This window comes from Schistocerca nitens, chromosome 6 (assembly GCF_023898315.1).
Source record: "Schistocerca nitens isolate TAMUIC-IGC-003100 chromosome 6, iqSchNite1.1, whole genome shotgun sequence".
NCBI lineage: Eukaryota > Metazoa > Arthropoda > Insecta > Orthoptera > Acrididae > Schistocerca > Schistocerca nitens.
In genome coordinates, this window is record NC_064619.1 from 608,623,744 (window position 1) to 608,648,930 (window position 25,187).

The 25,187-nt window shown below is 39.4% G+C and overlaps 1 long non-coding RNA gene across 2 annotated transcripts in view; it reads right to left on the bottom strand.

Annotated features, from left to right (window-relative positions):
- LOC126262782 (uncharacterized) overlaps positions 1-24,233 on the bottom strand; it is a 38,172-nt gene extending 13,939 nt beyond the window's left edge. For both annotated transcript variants that reach the window (XR_007546759.1, XR_007546758.1), the window contains exon 1: positions 23,985-24,233. This is a non-coding gene — a long non-coding RNA (uncharacterized LOC126262782). The remainder of the gene's footprint in view (positions 1-23,984) is intronic.
- Between the last annotated feature and the right edge of the window lie 954 nt (positions 24,234-25,187).

The window sequence follows — 25,187 nt, forward strand, 5'->3', positions numbered from 1 at the left end:
TGCCCACACAGCTGCTGATGGATAGACAAAAATTGTTTAGCTAAAGTCACTCTATGTACTGAATGGTACTTCATTTGTAACCAAGTGAAACAGCAAATTGTCACACCAGTAACACACTATTAAAGATATAGTGAATCAAGGCCACAGAATGATGATGCTCCCTCCAGTATGGCATAGTTGGCATGTTTCTTGATGTTCACTTAATTGTTCTGGAAACCCTGACACAGATTCTAACACTGAAGTCCAGGGCACTTATGCATTGTCTGTAGTGCCACTAGTTTAGGAGCAGAGTCTGCACAGTGTAGCCAAAATATATGCTACATGAGAAAGGTTTTGAGGCACATCCAGATTCACATTCTTCAGCTCCTAAGTCTCAAGTTGTAACTCATGACATTTTTCCCTACTAAGCTGAAGGACTGTAGTGCTGATACTTTAGGGTTGTGGTCAGGGTACATGTGCCTGGTACCAATTTCCTCTTAGTGAGGAAGATGAGGTATCTTTTTTGGTAACAAAATCCCCCTGTCTGCTCCTGCAGTGGGAGGTACAAATGGTAGCATGTGGCAGACAGTACATCGCCCCAGCAACATTGAGATGAGAAAGTGGAGTCTGTGTGTCTGAGAAATCAGAAATGTCCAGTCCTGCTATGAACAGAATGACAAGCTGGTGGCTGCACACCACACAGAAGAAATTCTGAGAAAATTTTCACAGTTATCTTGACCCTCAGGAACTGAAGACTTCACACTGTTGTGGCAGTCTCTATGTGATGCATCCAGCAGCATTATGAAAACACAAAGAAATAGCTCTCCTGGTGTTTGAGGCCTGGGTCCTCAGTGGCTGTAGAAGCTGTGAAGTGAAGTTGAGGCTATCATGTGTGTCCATTTTGTTCCCACTATAATAACTGCTGAGCCATTCGAGGATAGTTCAATGGTATCTAACAGCACATGACATCTTGTAGGTGTGATGTTGTGATGTGTTTTCGACCAGCCCTACCACATATTCTGGTGGTCATGTCCTCATGGACATGTGGCAGCACACCTCCTGTATGGTGTATTCTGGGTCCTGACCATCATATCATCTGCCTGAAGAGTGAGGCTTAGCCCAGTTCAGTTTTGATGCATGCAGTTTCTGCTGCCAACTGTAGGTGACACTTCCGTAACAGACTCGTGTGTTAATGTCACACAAACTCACTCACAGGCTCTTGGAATACATATTACTTTCATTAGCACAAGCAGTATAACAGATTTTAGGAATTTGAGATGGAATCTTGATGGTACAGTTTACTGCACAGATTGGCTGACGCAACTAAGCTTGCTGGTAAGCGCTTCACTTCCCATTAATATGTCTTCTGGAATGCAGAGAGAATTACAAAAACATTAACTGCATAGCATTCATAACAAGGACACAGCACCCAGAAAACATCGCAAATCATAGACAATAACAAAATTCCAGAATGAGATTTTCACTCTGCAGCAGAGTTGCAAAAAATAAAAATATAACTTAAAAAACTAAAACTAAAACAAATTCCAGCAAAAACATAATTAGAACCAAACTTATAAACACATCACTTACTTATAACAGTAGCTATGTAAACATGTAGCATCACTGACATCCAAGCTGTCAAGAAACAAATTGCATACATAAAGATGTATTAAAGTCAGACACATGCTTCCAATGTACATCTAAGGAGAAACCAGAGGGAAACATTCCGCATGGGAAAAATATATCTAAAAACAAAGTTGATGTAACTTACCAAACGAAAGCGTTGGTACGTTGATAGAGACACTAACAAACACAAACACAAAATTCAAGCTTTCGCAACCCATGGTTGCTTCATCAGGAAAGAGGGATGGAGAGGAAAAGATGAAAGGATATGGGTTTTAAGGGAGAGGGTAAGGAGTCATTCCAATCCCGGGAGCAGAAAGACTTACCTTAGGGGGAAAAAGGGACAGATATACACTCGCACACACACACATATCCATCCGCACATATACAGACACAAGCAGACATATGTTGTGTTTGTGTTTGTTAGTGTCTCTATCAACATACCAACGCTTTCGTTTGGTAAGTTACATCAACTTCAGTTTTCAGATAAAAATTGCGTAGACAAACATTATTTTCAATTTCCCTACACTATACACATATAAAAACAATATGATCACTAACATATTGTATCAAGTTGTAAACCAGTACAAAAATACACATTTCCACAACTCCACAGATTTTATTAGGAATTTATCCCAAAACTGTCTACAGCTTAAGAAGGCTTTCAATAGTCATTAACAAGGTTACTGCAATGTCAGCCAACTAACTGACAGAACATGATATGATAAATCTCAGTAGTGCCAAAGGGTTAAAATGAACATGATGTGAATAAGGACTATGCAACAAAGTAAACTTACATACTTACATTGACAAATAATGTCATTTGATTGCAATGTACTTATTATAGTTTCTACATTCATTCAGTACTGATACAATGAATAACCTCTGTATACACAGTTCACTCTTTTGAACACAAAAAATTATTTACTTTTGATCTGATTTGCCCTGTATTATGCACATGCATATACAGCAACAGAATGAAACGGAATCTAAAAAAGACAGCAGTTACAACATTTATAAGTGCCTAATAAGTAAAATGTCCAAGTGGATATGTCAGTACAAAGTGAGAAAGGAAAGAGTATCTTTAAACATTAATTGTATTGCTATGAACTTTACATTTCATTTTGGATGAAATTTTCAGATAAACAGTGCAAAAACTGTTTTAACACTATTAGTACTAGACTTAGCTGTACTCTTGAAGTACCATGTTGGTCATTTCTGCCCCACAGTACCAAACCACCACTTTATTGGTATTTGAGAGGGTTTTTTGATGTTGCCATGTTAACAATATGTTCAGGAAGACTGTAAAGTGTAACCAAAGAATAATTTTGTCCCTAAAATTAATGAATTTTACACTGTCAGAAATAACTGTTTTTTTTTTTAATTTATTTTAAATTTTTCAGAAGAAATTTCTCGGTCTTTCATCAAACCCTATTAAAGCAAGTAAGTAAAATAATGTTACAGGGTTTTTCTTTATAAAAGGATTGAAACAGAGTCAAACATACTGTTTTTTATGAGTATAATAATGTTTTTACTTTTGCAGACAAATAAGGTAAATACCAACTATTCGTAAAAGATTCTAAAATGCAGCATGTGACTAAAGGGCTCTGCATGTTTTCTTGCTTATTGCAATCACAGAACAAAAATATAAATAGAAACTATTTCACTCTACAATTATAAACATTTGGGAATATTAAGGAACAAAGGAGTGGACAGGATTGTCTAAGATGGGATAGACTCGCAGTTTACACATTCAAAGAGAAATTGTACACATGCTTGTTGCAGTTGAACCATCTGTGAAATGTTTTAGTCACCTTTTCTTTTATGCAGGAAACCTCAATCTGACAACACTTACTATTTCCAAGTTGGCCAGCACTGGTACTGAGCTTCTGCAAGATGATATTGGGTTTTCTCTGCACTTGTCTCACTACCAGGTTCGTCACTCGATTACATCGGGCAGGCCGCTGTGGCTGAGCAGTTCTAGGCACTTCAGTCCAGAACCAAGCTGCTGCTATGGTCGTGGATTCGAATCCTTCCTTGGGCACGGATGTGTGAGATGTCCTTAGGTTAGTTAGGTTTAAGTAGTTCTAACGAAGTCTAGGGGACTGATGACCTCAGATGTTAAGTTCCATAGTGCTTATAGCCCTTTGAACCATTTTTGATTTCATTGATGAAACATTCTGCAGATTGTAGAGAATCTCAGCCCCCACAAAGCCGTGTTGCCTTGCCATCATCATATCTATGATATGAACTTGCTAAACTAAACTGTAAGCCCAAGAGCTTGATGCAGTGTCCTGCGCGACAAAGACTGACAGTACTTCATATCATGGCAATTTTTGGCCCCTACAGACTGGCAACATCCAGACTAATGAAGTGAAGTGGAGAAGCCACAGAGTAACATATAACAACTACTCTGCACTACATCACTGCCATCTAGACTGCCTCAGCCCGCTTGGCTTAACCTCAGACAAGGATATACAGACAAGAAACCTCCATAGGGGTGACTTGCCTGATATCTGCTATCATCTAATGCAACTATGAGCAAAGCCCCAGACAGTCCTGAAAACAGATAGGCACCTGAAGATGGGCACGACAGCCTGAAACTGATAATGGCAATAGGATAGGCCTACAGCTTTTTAAGAGTACTTGTGTATGTTGCATTCTTCATCAACAGTCCTTAACAGCCATGGAATTCAATGTGATACAACACATATAAAGTAACATGATATGCTTAGCTGACAACAGCCAGTTGATATAAACAGCATAGTTATAAAAAGAAATTCCACCTATAGAGCTATTTTGAAGCATTTATGTCTGTGAAATATGGCAAACTGAACAGTACATAACACCATTTGGCTATCCAGGCCCACCATGTTCCCATAATAATTTGAAATTCCCAGCCTTTTCCACTCTGGCCCACAGGACCATGCGGTTTTGGTTTTAGATTTACCATGGCTCAACTACATGACTTTTGTGTGGCTCTCTGGACTGCTATGATTGTGAGAGTTCCCAGATTGCAATTTTCAGATGTTTTGTTTCATACTGTGATCACCAGAGAGCAGCAGGTCATTTCAAACTTCAATTAGAAGGCAAAGCCATGTATCCCTGAGGTAGGTACAATATATTATTTCTAAATTTCATTAGTTTAAGGTAATGCTGCATTATTTTATTCTGCGAATGTTTAATTTATTGTTTATAAGGTATCTAAAAATGCAGTAAGTGGTTAGTAGGAGTTTAAAAATATTTATTTGTTTTTGGACTGGCACGGTCGTGTGTGTCAGGTATTAATGATGTCAATCAAGCTCACTTTTATATGCATGCAGTGGAGTCAATATTCGCACCAGATTCTACTTGTAAATAAAATATACTTTTGTCTTTTATAGTTAACAGATGAAGAAACAGTACAGCTTATATTAAAGAACACCAATTTACGTGATTTCTCCAGTGAAGACGATAGTAATTTTCAGCCGAGACCTCATCATGCAATGTTGTGGGTGACAGTGATGATTCTGATGCTCAGGATTATAACAACAGAAAGGAGGAAGAACAGGAAGTACAACACAAATACCTGTTCCAGTTCCAGGCAGGAGGCTTCTGTTCTGCAAATGAAAGTTACTCAAAACCACATTCTCCTCCATTGGATTACACCTCAATTCAGTTTAATGTCACTAACAATTCAATGTCATAACATGCCCAAAATAGGAACTGAGGCAATAGTCACCATCATGATGAATCAAATAAAAGATGTGAACTCAAGAGAAGGAAAAGTTGAAAGGGGTTAGCGTCTTGAGTATGTCCATTCTGGTGTTGCCCTAGTTGTAGCGGAATAGAAAGACAACCAGAAAAAAGGTGGTGCAAAAAAAAAGCATTATTATGTAAAAACTGACTGTCCGTATGTTGTAAAGTATTATGACTAACACATGGGAGAGGTTAATATATGATCAACAGATGGAGTGTCATAAAACATGGACCAAAACAAGGAAATTAACTCTACAGTTAATAAGTCACTTTCTGACTTGAGTACTGTCAGTATTTGGTTGCAGCACAGAGAAGACTGCAGAAAAAAAACAAAATCCAAAAAGGAGTATCCTTTGCAGAAAAGCAGAGAATAATTGCTTTCATTGTTAGAAAATAATTCCTGGTGTGCAAGCCAGTTTTCAAAAACATCACTGTACTATAGATCCCCTAGTAAGAATTTGCAGCAACAGTGTAAAAGCAATGAACATCACAGACTGTGTCTTAGCCCTTTATCTAGATACAGAAAGAGCTTTTGATGGCACATGTAATTCTGGGCTATGCTGCAAACTAATTGCTTTCTGCAGTGACCTCCAAATCGTACAGGTACTCAGTACTATTGTGGACAACAGATCTACAAGTCACAGTGGACAGCATACATACTGAAGCTGGAGTACAACAGTGTGCCATCTTACACCTCGCTTCACTCACTGGAAAGAAATGCTTAGCATTATTTGCTGATGACACTGTCTTTGGTGCCACAAAAAGACATGAGGAGACCTATAGTGCATGAACATGCACTATATCAACAAACTGGAAAAATGGCTCACCTTGTGACAAACACTCAAAAATGTCAACTCGTCATCTTCAGCCACAAAAATTTTGCAAGTAATAAAAGACAAACACTAAAAGATGTGAAACTAAAACTATGGGGACAAGACACAATGCCAAAACTGAATGCTAGCTATCTTGGACTAACTATGGCTGTTCCAGAAGCTTCACATACACAGCATCATCACAAAAGCAAGAAAATGACTAGGACTCCTAGAAAATAATTAAGGAATGCAGAGATGCAGTTCAAATGACACATTACTATACACCTACATACATTTGTATTATATATATTGGTCACGACATCTTGGTAGATGATTGTTTCAATGTCTGTGTGTTTATGGGTTGCATTTTTTCATATGGCTTGTCAAGCCAATGGCAGCATGGCATCTCTTGCCGCAATTGTCACAAGTGTATCTGGCTGCTGAGGCAGGAGCAGTGGTAGCATTGCGAGGTTTTTTCTGCCTTAATCTGTCTAACAAGCTTCGACATTCCAGATGATATATCATCATGCCACTCTGGTCTCATGCTAGCCCGTGCCTCCCATCTGTTAGTGTTGATTCCAAAGCTCTCCATATCTCATTTGCAGTGCTCCTTGAATCCCAATACAGGACATCCTACAGGCCTTTTGGCTATAGAGATCTCTCCAAGCATCACCTCACACGGTAATCTGTCAGGATCCATACGGTGGATGTGTCCCGGCCAGCAGAGTCGTCTCTGCTTCAAGATAGCTGAAATACTGTTGCAGTTAGTTTTAGATAGCATTGCTTCGTTGGTCACTCGGTCCTTCCACATTACTCCGAGGATGGATCTCAGGCACCGCATGTGGAAAGCATTAAGGCGACGTTCTTGTTTGGCATAGGTAGTCCATGTTTCCGATGCATACAAAAGGATGCTGAGGACGCAAGTTTGATATACAAGAATTTTGGTGGTCAAAGAGAGTTTGTTGTGTTTCCAAACACGTTTGGAGAGTTTGCCAAAAGTTGTTGCAGCTCTTCCAATGCGAGCATCAATTTCCTTGTCAACAGACATGTTTGATTCTATAGTAGATCCAAGATAGCAGAAGTTATCTACGACTTGCAGAATAGTACCATCTAGTGTGATATTCGGCTTTGTGTTAGGACCTTGAACCATAATTATGGTCTTACTGCTGTTTACACTCATCAAGAATAGGTGGCATGTGTGACTAAATCTTGACACTAGCTCTTGCAGCTCTTCTGCGGAGTTCACAACAATTGCAGCATCATCAGCATACAGGAGTTCACAAGCGACTATCCAAAAATTCCAAAAAGTGTAGGTGCCAACACACAACCTTGTCTTACAGCTATTAATTCCAAGTAAAGTATTTTCAGTGAATAGTATCATTTAAATAGATATTAGTTTCAATTGATGGATGAAGTTGAATTATGCTACCACAATATGAAGTTTGTGTTCCACAGTGAATTTCAATGATAACGCAGAGAAAAAGCAAATGACAAGCAAGAGTAACTAGTTTCTTGAGAAAATGATTACTGATATGAAGATAAACTGTATAACACAGAATATCTTTCAGAAATACGTGGGTATCTACACATTATCAGATGAAACTTGAAGCTAAGATTCAACGTTCAGTGAGAATGAGGAAGCACATTAAGTGGAGGTCATAAAATACTGCAAAGCTCCCCACATCAAGCTATGTACATATCAACTCACTGGAGGATGTGGCAGTTTTCTTTCTTACGAGGTAGACTTTCACAGCAGGCATTTACTTCAGTTAAATCTGCTGGACTGAGAGGCTGTGATCAATATATGAAATTATTACCTGATGTTTCGTCACCAGCTGTGGGAGCCATCTCTACTGGTTGCTATTTCACTCCAAAAGATATTTCCCACAGTCGGAGACAGAAGTCTGGGGACAGTTTCCTGTACTGACCACAGCCTCTCTGCCTGAAAGTTTTAATTGAACAAGTGTTCTTGATCTTCCAATACTCCACACCCAGGTGAACCAACTGAGCAGTCTGGGGATTTTAGGCAAGTTAAGTCATTCTCTTGATCTGAGCTTGAGAACACCTGTTTGCATCACAGATTATTATTGAGTATGAAGAAACTCTATTCTGTCCCAGCTGCTCTGTATAGCAGCCCCTACACAGATTGCTGCATGTTCCTGATCTGATGTTACAGCCCTCATCATACACTACTGGCCATTAAAATTGCTACACCAAGAAGAAATGCAGATGGTAAATGGGTATGCATTGGACAAATATATTGTACTACAACTGATATGTGATTACATTTTCACGCAATTTGGGTGCATAAATCCTGAGAAATCAGTACCCAGAACAACCACCTCTGGCCGTAATAACGGCCTTGATACGCCTGGGCATTGAGTCAAACAGAGCTTGGATGGCTGCCCATGCAGCTTCAACACAATACCACAGTTCATCAAGAATAGTGACTGATGTATTGTGACGAGCCAGTTGCTCGACCACCATTGACCAGACGTTTTCAATTGGTGAGAGATCTGGAGAATGTGCTGGCCGGGGCAGCAGTCGAACATTTTCTGTATCCAGAAAGGCCCGTACAGGACCTGTGACATGCGGTCATGCATTATCCTGCTAAAATGTAGGGTTACGCAGGCATCGAATGAAGGATAGAGCCACAGGTCGTAACACATCTGAACTGTAACGTCCACTGTTCAAAGTGCCGTCAATGCGAACAAGAGGTGACCGAGACGTGTAACCAATGGCACCCCATACCATCACGCCGGGTGATACGCCAGTATGGTGATGCCGGTTACACTCTTCCAATGTGCGTTCACCGCGATGTTGCCAAACACGGATGCGACCATCATTATGCTGTAAACAGAACCTGGATTCATCCAAAAAAATGACGTTTTGCCATTTGTGCACCCAGGTTCGTCATTGAGTACACCATCGCAGGTGCTCCTGTCCGTGATGCAGCGTCAAGTGTAACCACAGCCATGGTCTCCAAGCTGATAGTCCATGCTGCTGCAAACGTCGTCGAACTGTTCGTGCAGATGGTTGTTGTCTTGCAAACGCCCTCATCTGTTGACTTAGGGATCGATACGTGGCTGCACGATCTGTTACAGCCATGCAGATAAGATGCCTGTCATCTCGACTGCTAGTGATACGATGCCATTGGGATCCAGCACGGTGTTTTGTATTACCCTCCTGAACCCACCGATTCTATATTCCGCTAACAGTCATTGGATCTCGACCAACGCGAGCAGCAATGTCGTGATACGATAAACCTCTATCATGATAGGCTACAGTCCAACCTTTATCAAAGTCGGAAACATAATTGTACGCATTTCTCTTCCTTACACGAGGCATCACAACAATGTTTCACCAGGCAACGCCGGTCAACTGCTGTTTGTGTATGAGAAATCAGTTGGAAACTTCCCTCTTGTCAGCACGTTGTAGGTGTCGCCACCTGCGCCAAAATTGTGTGAATGCTCTGGAAAGCTAATCACTAGCATATCACAGCATCTTCTTTCTGTCAGTTAAATTTCGCGTCTGTAGCACGTCATCTGCGTGGCGTAGCAATTTTAATGGCCAGTAGTGTAATTCTGTAAAAGAAGATCGGGAGCGCCTAGCCAAACCAGGCATACCAAAATTTTTTAAGGAGCTCCTACTCTTGCATGGCTCCCTTTTATCCTGCTGCTTGCAACAGACAAGCATAGCTTCTGAAAGGAATTGAGTTTCAACAGTTAAAACTGAATTCACACTTCCTGTAACAGAAAAAAAGATTAGAAATGGAGAAAGTATTGATCAAACCAGTGGTGTCATTTTAAGCACAACTTAAGAAATGTGTGCTCATGTTTTCTTATTCTTAAGCTAAATATTTTTTGGCTTTTTAAACAAAACAATATTTTTTCAGCATTTGCTGTTGACAAACTGTTTATTAAATATTCACGATCTACAATGGAGCCTCGCATAGCGAGCATAATTCAATATATGATGCAACCCAGCATTTTCGTTAAGTAAACTTGTAGCGTGTGTAGCCACTGCTTTATTAGGGTGATGATTTTCAATGCATGATGCAACACACTTCCATGCTTTCAGCTTTTCTCTTATTGTGCCAGAAGATTGCTGCTTTGCTGTTACCACCTTCTCCTACTCCTCTGAAGAATTCCTCTCCACATCTTCCTGCTGTGAAATATCCTGCACTTCTTGAGCTCTTCATTGGTTATTTCTTGGCTGTGATCTTTCACAAGCTCATTGATATCATTGTTATCAACTTCTAGTCGTATGCTCTGGACCAAAGACACAGTGTTGTTGACTACAGGCTCCACAGGCACCAATTCAGATGCATCAGAGTCACACTTGGCAATGCATTCTAGCCAAAGCTTCTTCCAAGCAAAAGTGAGAAATCATTTGGTAACTCCTTCCCACGCCTTATCAATCATTTTGATGCAGGCAATGATGTTGAAGTGATATTTCCAAACCTCTCTTAGAGTGATGGTGGTAGCTTCAGTCAACTCAAAGCATTGCTCAAAGAGTGCTTTAGTGCAGAGCTTCTTGAACTTAGAATGAATCTGCTGCTGCTGGTCCACAGGCTGGAATAACAGAGTGGTGTTGGGAGGCAGAGATTGGATCTTGATGAATAGAAACTCTTCAAGGAGGTGGCCTTGTAGACCTGGAAAATGGGCAGGAGTGTTGTCCATAACAAGCAAGACACGGAGTGGCAGAGTCATCTCAAGCAAATAGTTTTTCACTGAAGCACCAAACTCTTCATTGCTCCAATCACAAAAAAGATCATGCACCACCCAACCCTTGTTGTTGGACCTCCACATCACATTTAACCTGCTCTTCTGGACTTTACACTTCTTGATGCTTCATGGAGTTTCTGGATAGTGAACAAGCAACAGTTTAATTTTCAAATCGCCGCTTGCATTGTGGCAGAGTAACAGTGTGAGACGGTCTTTCATTGGTTTGTGACGGGGCAATGCTCTTTTTCTTTGCTGCTGTAAAGGCATGCTGCAGCAGCTTTTTCCAGCGTAGACCCATCTCATCATAATTAAAAACCTGTTAAGGTGGATAACCCTCAGAATCCACGAGCATCTTGAAGTTGCTGATGAAGATCTCTGCTGCCTTTGTGGCTGGCTGCTCCACAATGCCTCACAACGCTGTGGATGCCAGTTCTTCTCTTTAAACTTCCAGAACTGCCCACAGCTTCCCTTAAACAATTCTTCGGCTGCTAATGATCTTGGCGTCTTCTTAATGAGGTCAGCGAAAATCATTCTCGCCTTCTCACAAATGACATTCTTTTTATTAGTGTCACCTTGCCGTTGCTTTTCATTTATCCGTATTAGGAGAAAGCTTTTGACATCGTCCATAATATGAAACCATTATTTAGATGCTCTTGTCACTCCCTTTGAAGCATCTATTCCCTTAAATATTGCCCTTGTTCTTGAGGATAGGGCAAATAATTGATACAGAACGATTGTATGTGCATACTAAATTAGCATCATTCACACCACGTTCGTATTTATCAATAATTTTACACTTCATTTCTATGGTCATTGCGGTGGTCTCGCGGTTCTAGGCGCGCAGTCCGGAACCGTGCGACCGCTACGGTCGCAGGTTCGAATCCTGCCTCGGGCATGGATGTGTGTGATGTCCTTAGGTTAGTTAGGTTTAAGTAGTTCTAAGTTCTAGGGGACTTATGACCACAGCAGTTGAGTCCCATAGTGCTCAGAGCCATTTGAACCATTTGAATCTATGGTCATTGCGCAAACTGCAAAGGGAGCTACCCAGCCAATTTCAAAGTGTTCGAAAATTACCAGAAGCGACTAAAACCGTTCAGACCAGCCCAAGAACAAAACATGACCCGGCAAGAATACACAACAATGGAACTACAGAAAAACCAGCACAGGGATACAACTAGAACCACATACAGAAGACAACAGACAGAAGCAAATGTCACCACCACAAGAGGCATGCAGACAACTGACCGCACGTATGCCAATGTAACATCACCCACTCAGCAGTACCCAGAACTCGACTGAACTCTGACCCCAGGCACTCCATCACAACAACAACCGGGCACTCCGTCACAACAACCACCAGCAGACCACAGGCCCTCTGAACTAGGAGCAGCATTGGCTGAAATACTGTCCGTACTGCAACTATTTAAAAAACAAAATCTCGTAGCAACAATCATAACAACGACCAACAACCTCCGTACAGTACAAGACAAAACAGCAAAAGCAGTAATCCCGGTGGAAGCACCCATAATGCTAATGGACTAAAAATGGTGGGCCACAGAAGACAAAAATGAACCTTAACAGCTTGCGTCTGGAATGCAAATGGCATCAAACACAAAAAGGCCGAAACACAACCGTTCATTACCGACAAGGACATCGGTATCATGTTAGTCACAGAATCCCGCCTGGAGCCATCAAATACCTTCCGATTCCGAAAATGACCTGCTACAGATCAGACCGACGAAACCAATGAGGTGGAGGCACTCAGATTATCTCCCAATTCTTTTATATAGATAAGGAACAGCAGAGGGCCTATAACACTACCTTGGGAACTCCAGAAATAACTTCTGTTTTACTCGATGACTTTCTGTCGGTTACTATGAACTGTGACAGGAAGTCACAAATCCAGTGACATAAGTGAGACGATAAGCATGCAATTTCACTATAAGCCACTTTTGTGGTACAGTGTCAAAAGCCTTCTGGAAATCCAGAAATACATAATCGATCTGAAATCCCGTGTCAATAGCACTCAACACTTCATGCGAATAAAGAGCTAGTTGTGTTTCACAAGAACGATGTTCTCTAAACCCATACTGACTGTGTGTCAATAGACCATTTTCTCCGAAGTAGTTCATAATGTTCGAACACAATATATGTTCCAGAATCCTGCTGCATATCGACGTTAATGATATGTGCCTGTAATTAAGTGGATTACTCCTACTACCTTTCTTGAATATTGGTATGACCTGTGAAACTTTCCAGTCTTGGGGTATGGATCTTTCGTCTAGCAAATGGTTGTATATGATTGTCAAGTATGGAGCTAATGCATCAGCATACTCTGAAAGGAACCTAATTGGTATATAGTCTTAACCATAAGACTTGCTTTTATTAGGTGATTTAAGTTGCTTCACTACTCCGAGGATATTTACTTCTACGTTACTCATGTTGGCAGCTGTTCTTGATTCTAATTCTGGAATATTTACTTCGTCTTCTTTTGTGAAGGCATTTCGGAAGGCTGTATTTAGTAACTGTGCTTTGGCAGCACTGTCTTCGATGGTATCTCCATTGCTATCGCGCAGAGAAGGCATTGATTGTTGCTTTCCGCTAACATACTTTACATGCGACCAGAATATCTTTGGATTTTCTACCAGGTTTCGGGACAAAGTTTCGTTGTGGAAACTGTTATAAGCATCACGCATTGAAGTCCGCTCTTAATTTCGAGCTTCTGTAAAAGATCGCCAATCTGGGGGATTTTGCGTCTGCTAAAATTTGGCATATTTGTTTCGTTGTTTCTGCAACATTGTTCTGACTCGTTTTGTGTACCTAGGTGGTCACCTCCAGCGGTTGTTAATTTATTTCGTATAAATCTCTCAATTGCAGCTTCTACTGTTTCTGTGAATTCAAGGCACATTTGGTCTACACTTATATCATTAATTTTGAAGTAGTGGAAATTGTTTCTCAGGAAGGCTTTAAGTGAATTTTTTCTGCTTTTTGAATATGTATATTTTTCTTTTATTTTTGGAGGATTTGGGGGTTACAATATTCAATCTCGCTATGGCAACCCTGTGTTCACTAATCCCTGTATTAGACGAGAAACCGAAGCACTCAGGAACACAGTACCAGACACACCACCAGAACTAGCGACACCCTATGAAGTGAGAAAAGAGATATGTAAGAGAAGTGGCAAAACAGCACCAGACCTCAACAAAATCATGCATATGCACCTTAAAAACCTCCCCAGGAAGCCCCTCGTCCTCCTGACCACAATAATAAACCGATGTCTGCAACTAAACTGCTTCCCCACAACATGGAAGAAAGTGGATCTTATCACAATCCCGAAGGCAGGCAAAAACCCCAGCCTACCAGCCAACAATCGACCAATAAGCCTGTTACAGACCATGGAGAAAATCCTAGAGGGGCTCATACTAAGCTCTATACAAAAAGCCCTTACTGAAGAAAACACCATTCGCGTAGACAGTTTGGCTTTCAAAGGAAAGTCTCTGCTGAGCTCCAAGTGCTTTGGATAACAGAGCACATCTCTCAAAACATGAACTATGAAATTTCAACAGCTGCCATGTTCCTTGACTGGGAAAAGGTGTTTGATAAGGTGTGGCATCAGAATCTGATATGGAATCTCCTGAGACAGACAACCGTCCCAGCCATTTACGTCAAGGTCATAGGCAGCTTCTTGTCCAACAGACACTGTGTGGTCGAATTTGACAGAAAATACTCGTCCATACGGCCACTAAGTGCAGTGATACCTCAGGGGTCAGTTCTATCACCAACGCTATTTAGCATCTACGCCAATGATATTCCTCTGATTCCTCTAAGCCCAGTTCGCCGACGACACGTCCTTTTTTACAAGCGGAAAACGTCATCTCACCAACATCAAAAGGCTACGGTGGAAAGTGTCCTTAGTGGAATTATGGTGTCGCCTAAATAAACTGCAGGGAAATCGGCTGCAGTCTACTTCACGAGGAAGAGACCTATCCTTGAGGAAAACCCAAGACTAAATGCGCAGAAGCTACCCTGGAGGGATGAAGTGAAGTACTTGGGCATCACGTTTGACAAGAAGCTGCTCTGCCACCAGCACATCAAGGAAAAGAAAAAGAAAGCTCAAAAGCTAGCTAAGGCCCTCTTCCCCATATTCAAAAATAGAAACATCAAACAAGAAATGAAGTGAACACTATACAAAACTACAATCCTGCCTATGATAACATATGGCTGCACCTTATGGGGCACCGCAAGTAGAACCAACAGACACCAGGTGCAGATCGCCCAAAAGAAAGTGCTGCACTGGATCCTAGGCATCGCACCATGGGCACGCATCAGGGACCTCCACAAGATCACGGAGATGGACATGTTAGAGGAAACAATTAGAAAACTAGCAACACGGATCTACAACAAATTAGATGTCATAACAGACAACTGCAGACAGCTGACTAATGTAGGCACCAGTAAACCAAAGCACTGGCACAAACAACGAGTACGGCGTAGCATAATCAAAGAGCCAGCGGACTGAAGTAACACCAAGTAGATCAGATTAAACATATAAAGCCATAGATAGATTAGATTATTACCCATCTCTGTAAATCACCCGGTAGAAAGTTCATAGTTCAATAGAATAAGTACCAGGACTCTAATAATACTTACTAAAATAAATTACGACTCCAATTTTGACACTCCAAACTAGGAAAACAGGAAACAAAACAAGGTACGACAACCCAGTGGCGAAACACCAGGGAAAACTAAGAAGACAACGAGAACATCCAACAACCTAACTCCAAGGAAGAAGAGCAAACCATCATCCAAGGAGGCGGGCTGGCAGATGGAAGTCCGATAACAATAACATTCCTGCACCCAAAGCTAAATAAAGAGTGCCACCATAGTAGAACCATCAAACACACACAAAAGTACACAGCGAATCAGCAAAGCCGATGGGCCTTTCTTCAACAATTGACACAACTCAAAAAAAAAAAAAAAAGGTTGCGTTGGAGTTCTATGAGAAGCTTCAAGACTACCAACCTAAACAGAAGCGTCAAAGCTCATTACTTTGCTCGTACATTCTATGTAGCTCAAACCTGGAATTGTTATGCTGAAGAAACTCGATTATTTCGTCTGTCGCCCTTTACTTGCGACACATCTCTGTAATATTGAAAATGAAGTAATGCCATTTACTTTTTTGTAATAAAACTTATTAATACGATTTGCTTGAATTGTTGTCTTGCGATCCGAGAAAGCAGGTCTCCTAGACATCCATATTTACTGGCTAGGCAGGATTTAACACATATGTCACTGCTGACAATGATACATGTTCATATTGTTGAACGTTTCCCCCACCGTGTGTGAATGGCTGGTGACAAGACAATGAACCATTGTCACTCGTTATGCGAAACATTGCTTATTAAGTGACTCATTTTCTTACAATTTGTTTTGCTCATTATGTTAATTGTGGATTACAGGAGGTGTGCGTTAAGTGAGGTTCCTGTGTATAATGAAAATTTTGAGGACTCTGTTCACAAGTTAAACAAAACAAGTGGCTCCAAAATTGCAGACAGTATGTTGTATCTTTGAGCTCCAACACACGTAGTTCCATTGACGAGCTCAGAGGTATGACGGACTCTACATTAATCCATATACAAACAATATTGCTTAGAAGAAAGGTAGCTGAACAATTCTATCCCATACCGCAGCAGATATGTAGTTATTAGCATATTTTATAATCATGGAAATCTGTGCTTCATTTCAGATGGAAGAAAGACAATCTAATATGCCTAAGATTAACATGGACATCAATATGGGAAAAAAAAAAAGATTAGCTAGATAGTGAAACTGCTATCAGGTTCATCCAAGAGAGAAAGATAACTACTGGTGATGTATCAAGACACTTTAAGTACAAGAAGCCTATTCTGATTTTCCATCTCAAGAAACTCAAACAGCTGGGCTATCAGGTGAATTTATATTCTTCTCTGATGTTTGGCAGCATCAGCTAATACACAGTACAGCCTCACAGGGTCAAGTAATGTGCTTGGCTAACGTCCTATAAAGACCAGTTCTTAAACCATGGGTGCAACTCAGATTACTAACATAAATGGAAGAAAACAGCGAGCAAGAAATATCTGCTAAACCTAACACTATCAGGTGCCCTAACATAAAGCTCAGGAAACAAGTTTGGCTCAGGATACAGCATTCGGCAAAGAAATATTCTAGCTGTCTCTATTTATCCAGCCCATGACAGATTATATGGTGTACCATACACCAGGCCACTTGCTTCTACAGCATGGACTACATATATAACATTTCTTACAAGAACTGATATGTGGTCAACACCATGAACTAAAAACGTCTGCATATTGTTGAAAATAGTTGCAGTATAATGAATATTTTACCATCTTTTTAGTGTAATACATAAGAATATCTGATCAACCCTGAAGTTTAGCCTAAGTAATATTGTATAGTACCTCAGTGTTGGAAGAATTTGTAAAAAAACTGCTAAAACAAAATTACGAAGAATTATATTCCCCTGTGGAATTGATGGATCCCCATTTGATGCCTTCCCGTGTAGTGGTTAGGGAAAAGCTCTCCAGATATGGATGGTACTGGGGAAATAAAACACCCAAGGAGGACCAAATAGCAGGTAGGAGAGAGCAGCTATAAAGGCAGGTGAAGGTCGAATGTGCAGAAGCATCTGGAAATGTACCACGTGAATCACAGCCAATCGCACATCACTGACATTCTTGTCTTCGTTCTGTGTGGGTGATGCTTTATTCTTAAGGTTACTGTCCAATTCAGTCTTAGTGTACCATGCCAAGTGATTATTTTGCACTCATTGTGTTCAGTATTAGTGATGATAAGCAGTTTTTTTGTCTAGGAATCCTGCATACTCGGTTCGCTAGACAAACAATCAAACATTAATGAGTTTTATTACAAATAAGACAATTACAATAGTTAACTCTGATAGATGTGTTGCAAGAAAAAGGCACCATACAAAATAAACAGTCTTCTTCAGAATAGGCAAAACACAAGTCTGTGCTACGTAGAGAGATCTAATGAAGTGGCTAACGTTGAAGCTGCTATCGAAGCGGTCTCCCACCAGTCTGGTGCAGAACTTATGTCGTCTTCACGTAGGGGCCGCTGCAGTCGCATTGTTGTCCTGGAGGGAGGTCAGTCAGCATGTGATTGACTGAGTTTTGCTCATAGCCTTTCCTTCCCTGTTGTTCCAGATAGGCATGCTGGTGCTGCCTTTATGCCATAAAAGCAATCATCCTAAGTGTTGTACAAACAAGTAAAAGGAATATTGATCCATGTGTGTCAGTGCTTTAAAAGACAGTCTATGCTGAATCCACACCGACACAAGGAACACGCTGTGCCACTTATAAAATAAATAAAAATAAAATTTTGGAATAGAATATTAATGATTAATTATTCTGTATGTATGATGATTGGTTGTAATTGGTATTTGCTTATCTGGAACGTGGACGTTTAATTATTCGGTATCAGACGCTTGACAATGGCTATTTGGAAAAGGCAATGTAACTCGTAGTTGACCGTGAAATAAAACTGAAATAATCGGACTTCGTAATTAAATCGTTTCCAAAGACTGCTGCGGTAGGTACGGACTCATGATCTAATCTCAATATTACAATGATTTGCCAGCCATGCCAATACGTCGTACAGAGGTGATTGTCTACTAAACATAAAAAAGTTACACAGTTAGTTAAATCAGATATATTCAATGAAATAGCCTACAGTTCATAATCCTACTTACTTTTATAAATATAAATTCATTACAGAATCGAGTGCCTAGTGTGGTTGCAACTCGCAGTATTCTTCTATAACATGAAAATATGGCGGTGTGCCAGACAATAAAATAAAATACGTGCTTCTCGCACCACTTCTACCTGAGCTCTCCTCTCTCTTAATCAAACATAAGAGTAACGTAATTATTCTTTTGTCTTTATCAGCGACACAGCGCTGCAGTTGTGTGCCATAGGCTTTATTTATTAGTCACTGATTATTTATTTAATTAATATTTCGCGTTTCCGCGGAAACTCACGCTCGACATGCAAATGTGCCTTTATACACTGCCATATTCTGGGAGCAAACAGCTGAAGCCTGTGGTACTGGTTTGAAGGCCGTTTTGAGAACAATGCAGGAGATCAGACAAGCTGGCACATTTTCATTTTTCATTTTATAGTATGATGAAATTTTTGTCAATCAAAACCATGCAAGGACTATGTGCTGTAAAATGAGCAACAGGTATGGTGGGTTAAAAGTTCCAGTTCCTAAGTAAGGGTAGTAGAATTTTAGTGTTTCGCATCGGATCAACAGAAACTGGCTTTATTCCTCGGACTCGGAGTAAACTGATTTTAAGGTGTCAGAGGTCAAGGATCCTGAAAATCACCATTCTGGAATAAAGTACAGTGTTTTCAAATGGTGGTTTACATCCGCTTTCCAAGATGGCGGCGAGTGTACAAATGTGTGATTCTAACTTGAGAAATAATGGTAGTTATGCGGTTAGAAAGGGAGTTTGTAAGAATATTGTAATGCTGAAATAACAGCGTTAAAAGAACGAACTGCAAGCTTACAAGCAAGAAAATCTGGATCTACGATCGAAGCCAACATCAAGTGCAGTGATGCAAGTCAAAAGTAAAAGATCGTCTGAGTGGATAAATGTGTCGTATAAAGATAGTTTTCCTACTGCAAAACGTACAGCAAACTCTGCTAAAACTGTTACGTTTTCCGATAAAATCAAATATGACGTTTTGCAAACAAACGACTGCGATAACGACTCTCCGAATGATCGTGAACTAAAAATCAGTGAGCTGAAAATGAATAGAGTTTTTGCAAAATATGTCAACAACAAACACAGATCATCAGGGAAAAAGAGTAATGTACTATTACTAACAGACACTCATGGCAGAAATATGTCCAACATGCTCTGTGAGAAAAATCGCGACATAGCAGTGATTAGTGTAGAGAAACCAAGGGCAGGATGTAGAAATGTTGTAGACACAAACTCTCGGACGAAATTAATGCAGGAAAATGACTTTACCGTCTGTATAATGGGATCAAACGATGCAAAAAAAGAAGCAGAGGCTTGCGGGGAAACGTAGCAGAATTTTTTACAAGGTAAAGAATGCAAAAACACAGTAGTTGCCACACTCTTCATAGGCACGATCTGATTCGTGTGTAAACAAAGAAATTCGGAAAACAAACATTAAAATAAGAAAACTGTGTTCACAATACGCTAAGTGCGATGTACTGCATGTAAGCAAGGTGCATCGAAATCTGCACACGATGCATGGAATGCATTTGAACTATGAAGGGGAAAGGTTTTTTGTGATTGTGTTATTGAAATAATTAAAAAAAGTCTTTTAAGGAATAGAACAATACATCAGCTTCGTGTATATCCTTCCAGCAAAAGCGAGTAAAACAAAATGAATAAGAAAGAAGAACGAAAATATAACGCTACTGACGATCATAATTTAAACTCATGGTATGTGATGCTGTAAATATGATTCCCAATCACTAAATCGTGAATACACCCGGTCTAAAAATTTATCACCATAATGTGCAATCCCTGATTAATAAGATCGATGAAATCAACATACTGTTAGCAGATGAAATTAAAGATATCTCAGTGTTATGCATTTCTGAGCAGTGGCTTAACCTAGAATTAATCCAGAATATGAAAATAAACAGATTCATTTTGGCTTCTTACCAGTACAGGAAAAACAGCGGGCCGGTCGCGGTGGTCTAGCGGTTCTAGGCGCTCAGTCCGGAACCGCGCGACTGCTACGGTCGCAGGTTAGAATCCTGCCTCGGGCATGGATGTTTGTGATGTCCTTAGGTTAGTTAGGTTTAAGTAGTTCTAAGTTCTAGGGGACTGATGACCACAGATGTTAAGTCCCATAGTGCTCAGAGCCATTGAACCATGTTTTTGAAAAACAACGAGCATGGTGGGGTGGCAATTTACACAAAGGAAATTGTAGAATTTATTACCCTATCTGACTTAACTAGAACAAATGTCGAAAAGGATTATGAAATTGCAGCTATAAAAATTATTCAGTTCGACCTGGTTATTGCTACAGTTTACCGATCACCATCCGGAAATTTTGAACTTTCCTTAAGCAAAATGGAGTGATTGCTAAATAAAGTAAATAAAATGGATTGTTAATTGATGATCTGTGGTGACATCAATATTGATTTCCTCACAGATAATGGAAATAGACAGATCCTTTTGAAACTTGAAACATCATATAATTTAAAGGCTGAAGTAAAAGCTGCTATCTGAGTAGGCCTAACAGAAACTTGACAAACAGCTCTAGACCAACTTCTAGCCAAGAAGAGTCTACACAACACTTCACTAAAAATTTTCAATGCAGTTTTTAGTGACTGTCTTGCTCAAATATTAAGCATAAAAGCAAAAGGCAGTATTGTTAACAACATGTCTTTAAGAACCTAACGTATAAGCAATAATCAGGATAATGTTAACTACTTCAACAGCTTATTACAGAAAGAAAAATGGTCAAAACTGTATAAAATGAACGATATAAATGAAAAATTCAACACCTTCATTTGTACATTAACACATTTCTTTCAAATTGCGTTCCCACTAAAAACTGTAACCATATGGGGGAACCCTACAACAAACAGCTGGATCACAAGGGAAATGAGGGTTTCATGCCAGAAGAAAAGACCACTTCATGAAACATGTAACTCAAAAAATTCATCACCTGATGTATGTGCATCTATAAAAATACTCCAAAATGTTAAGAAAAGTAATGAAATCAGCAAAAATGATGCATAATGATGATTACATTATAATTTAGCAAATAAATCAAAGGCTATGTGGAGTGTTATAAAAAAAGAAGCTGGAGAATTCAGACAATCGTGCAAAAATATAACACTATTACAAAAAAATAAAAAGTAACAAACCCCTTAGAAGTAGCCAACACATTTAACATTTTTTCACAGATATTGCTGGTAGTATGCTACAATCAAACTTATATAAGAGCACCCAGTTAAATGAATATAAAAGAAGTGCATGTAGAGGATCAATGTACATCAGTTCCATTTCACAAGATTTAGTAGCTAAAGAAATGAAAGGACTAAACAATTGGTGGTGTACCTGAAACAATATTAAAGAAGAGTGCATCAAACCTAATTGAAATACTGACACATTTATGTAATAGATCACTTCAGGTAGACACTTTCCCTGATTTATTGAAAAAAGTGAGAAAGATAATGTAAATAACTACAGACCCATCAAAATTTCCTCATGCATCTCAAAAGTATTAGAAAAAGCTATATATGGCAAACTTATGAAATTTATAAGTAAAAACAACATCCTGTGTAATGAACAACTTGGATTCAGAAATAAGAGGTCAACAACAACTGCCATTTATGAGTGCATCAATTCCATCCTAAAGCTGATGGACAAAAAACAAGAATCAAAACGAGTATTTATTGACCTGTCAAAAGCTCTTGACATGGTGGATCATAAAATTCTGCTATCAAAGCTTGAAAGATATGGTATTCGAGATCTGTCCAACAACTGGATCTTTTCCTTCATTACTAATCGTAAGCAGACAGTGTGCATCAAGCACACAAATGTCAAACTAAAAACTGTATCCGAACATTCATCTGACTATGAACAAATTAAATGCGGTGCACCCCAAGGATCAGTAATGTAACCGTTTCTTTTTCTTCTGTACACAAAAGATCTAAACTTAAATGTTGATGCACATAAAACAGTCATATTTGCAGAAGACACCAGAATGCTACTAAAAGGAGACAGCAATGAACAGTTACAGCAGTCAGCAAACATAGTCACGAAACAATTTATCAATTGGGCACAGAATAATCAGCTTTAATAAACAGTAAAAAAAACCATTGCACTAAAATTCTGCAATGCTCCTCACAACCATGTGTTTATTCCATTGGTCTCTATCAATGACTGAAACCAAATTTTAAGGTCTTTAGCTGCAGAGCAACGAAAAATGGAATAAACATATTGAATATCTCAATGCCGAACTGTGAAATACATGTTGTCTTCTTTTCCCACTAAAATCATGCTGTAGTGAGAAAGCAGTAACAAGTGCCTATCATACCTACTTTCATTTTCTCCTTAGATATGGGGTCAGTTTCTCGGGAAACTAAAACAGCTAATAACACTTTTAAACAACATACAAGGGCCATTAGAATCTTGTTTGGGTGCAAACCTAGAGACACATGTAAACTCCTCTTCAAGAAACCTGGTATCCCTCCATTAGCATGTGTATATATTATGGATACTCATTTATTCTCTAAAATAAATGTAATAGGTAAGGGCTGCAGACTGCAAAAAGACAGTGATATACGTGATCACTTCACCATACAAAACAAAACGTACATATAACCCAAATCAGCACAGTTCTGTGCTAAAAAAGTACTTTTCACATGGGAGTTAAGCTTTACCACAAACTTCCTAAAAACGTAAAAGCTATACTGTGGTCAGTACCTTTGGAAAATCTCTAAAGTCATATTTACAGCATCACTGCTTTTACTCCATTGAAGAATATTTAAATTTATGAAATGTGTCATATAAATACTTATGTATAAATTGTATTAATATAACCTTCAATAAATGTGCCTATAAATGACTTTCAGCTGTGTGCTTATTACTTGACTTGTCGAATGTCTTATGAATAAGCTGCTTTGTAGACAACAGGACCAATAAATAGAATACGAAAACAATTGTTACCATATATCCCTATGTGTTCAGTTATTCTCATGGATAACGTTAGCATCTACTCAGTGGAAATGTACGTAAGTATAACTATAAATTCCAAAAAGGTGGACATTGTTGCATGTTTTCATCTAATGGAATACCTTATGGTTCGCCACATACCAGAGCAGAATTGCTGGTTCTTGTCAATGGTCACAAGCCTGCATATAGAACTTATGAGATAGATGAAACTGCAAAACAGTATGGACAGTGCATTGTTAGATTACCCCCATAATATTGCCATTACCACCCAACTGAGCTGGTATTGACTCAATTGAAAGCATATATAATGGAAAAGTACAATAAATTTAATATTGCAGATGTTGAGGCACTTACACATAAGGCAGCAGACAGCATCTCAGCACCTGCAAGATGATGGTTATGACAGGGAAACTGGCAGGGATATGATTGTTGAACTTTTCATTATAAATCTTGCTGAATGTGAGTCATCTAGTTGTGTGTTCTTGTTCCAAAGAATGCACTTCTCTATGGAACAATATATATGCTGGTTCATTGTCAGCTATCACACTGCATGAACTGACAGAAGAATATTGGCAGTGTTGCAACAAATTGTCCCTCTCTCTCTGTGCTGAATGTGCACTGCACCTACCTTCATAACTGTTTCCTCTCTAACACAGGATTAAACCAATTAGCATCTGTTCTGACATTCAGCAGCTAGTGGCCAGCACCTGTTCATTAAACTGGTGCAGCTGCTACAAATATGTCTTGATGGCAGCCGTTAAATCCTTAACTGTTGGTATCTCGAACAGAGAGCATCACAATCACTTTCATTTTCAAATAATCATAATGGATCAACAGGAAAGATATCTACTGCCCCAGCTCCCAGCAAATGTGTCGGATGCTCCTGATCAGAAGGTTCTTGGGCAACAAGGAAGAGCATAAAGAGGAGAAAAGTCAGAGATTCTCAAAACCTCTTCAGAAACACGATAATGGCATAATTGGTACAAATACACTCGTCATACTACACAAACTTTAACACTTAATGGATACCTTGGAAAAGTTCCACATGGAAATCCTTGCATTACCACTTTAACACAGAAAACTACAGTATATACAAATGAAAACCTATCTTAAGAGGAACACCAACAATGTGTCATAAAGGATTTGCAGGACATGAATCAGTCACAGACAACACCTTATATATCAATTCAGTATGAGAAAGGATGTTCAGAATACGTTTCAAACCAGGAAACAAAAGATTCATAATGACCAATGCACATTCACTGACAAACAATCACAACAGAAAGAAACAGCAGGAAGTCTAGGACTTTTAGGAAGGCATGGAAGAAATAACAAACAAAATACTAGAAATACCTATTCAAATTGTATTAGGAGTCTTCACAGCAGCACTAGGCAAAGAGAAAAAGCAAGCAAATCACAGGCCCATGCACATGCAAATGCACAAACAAGAATAGGGAACATCTCATTCATTAATGTCAAAAATTTAACATAAAAATTATATACATACAATTTCAAAAACCAAGACAGAAACTCATAGCATGGAGAACACCCAAACAC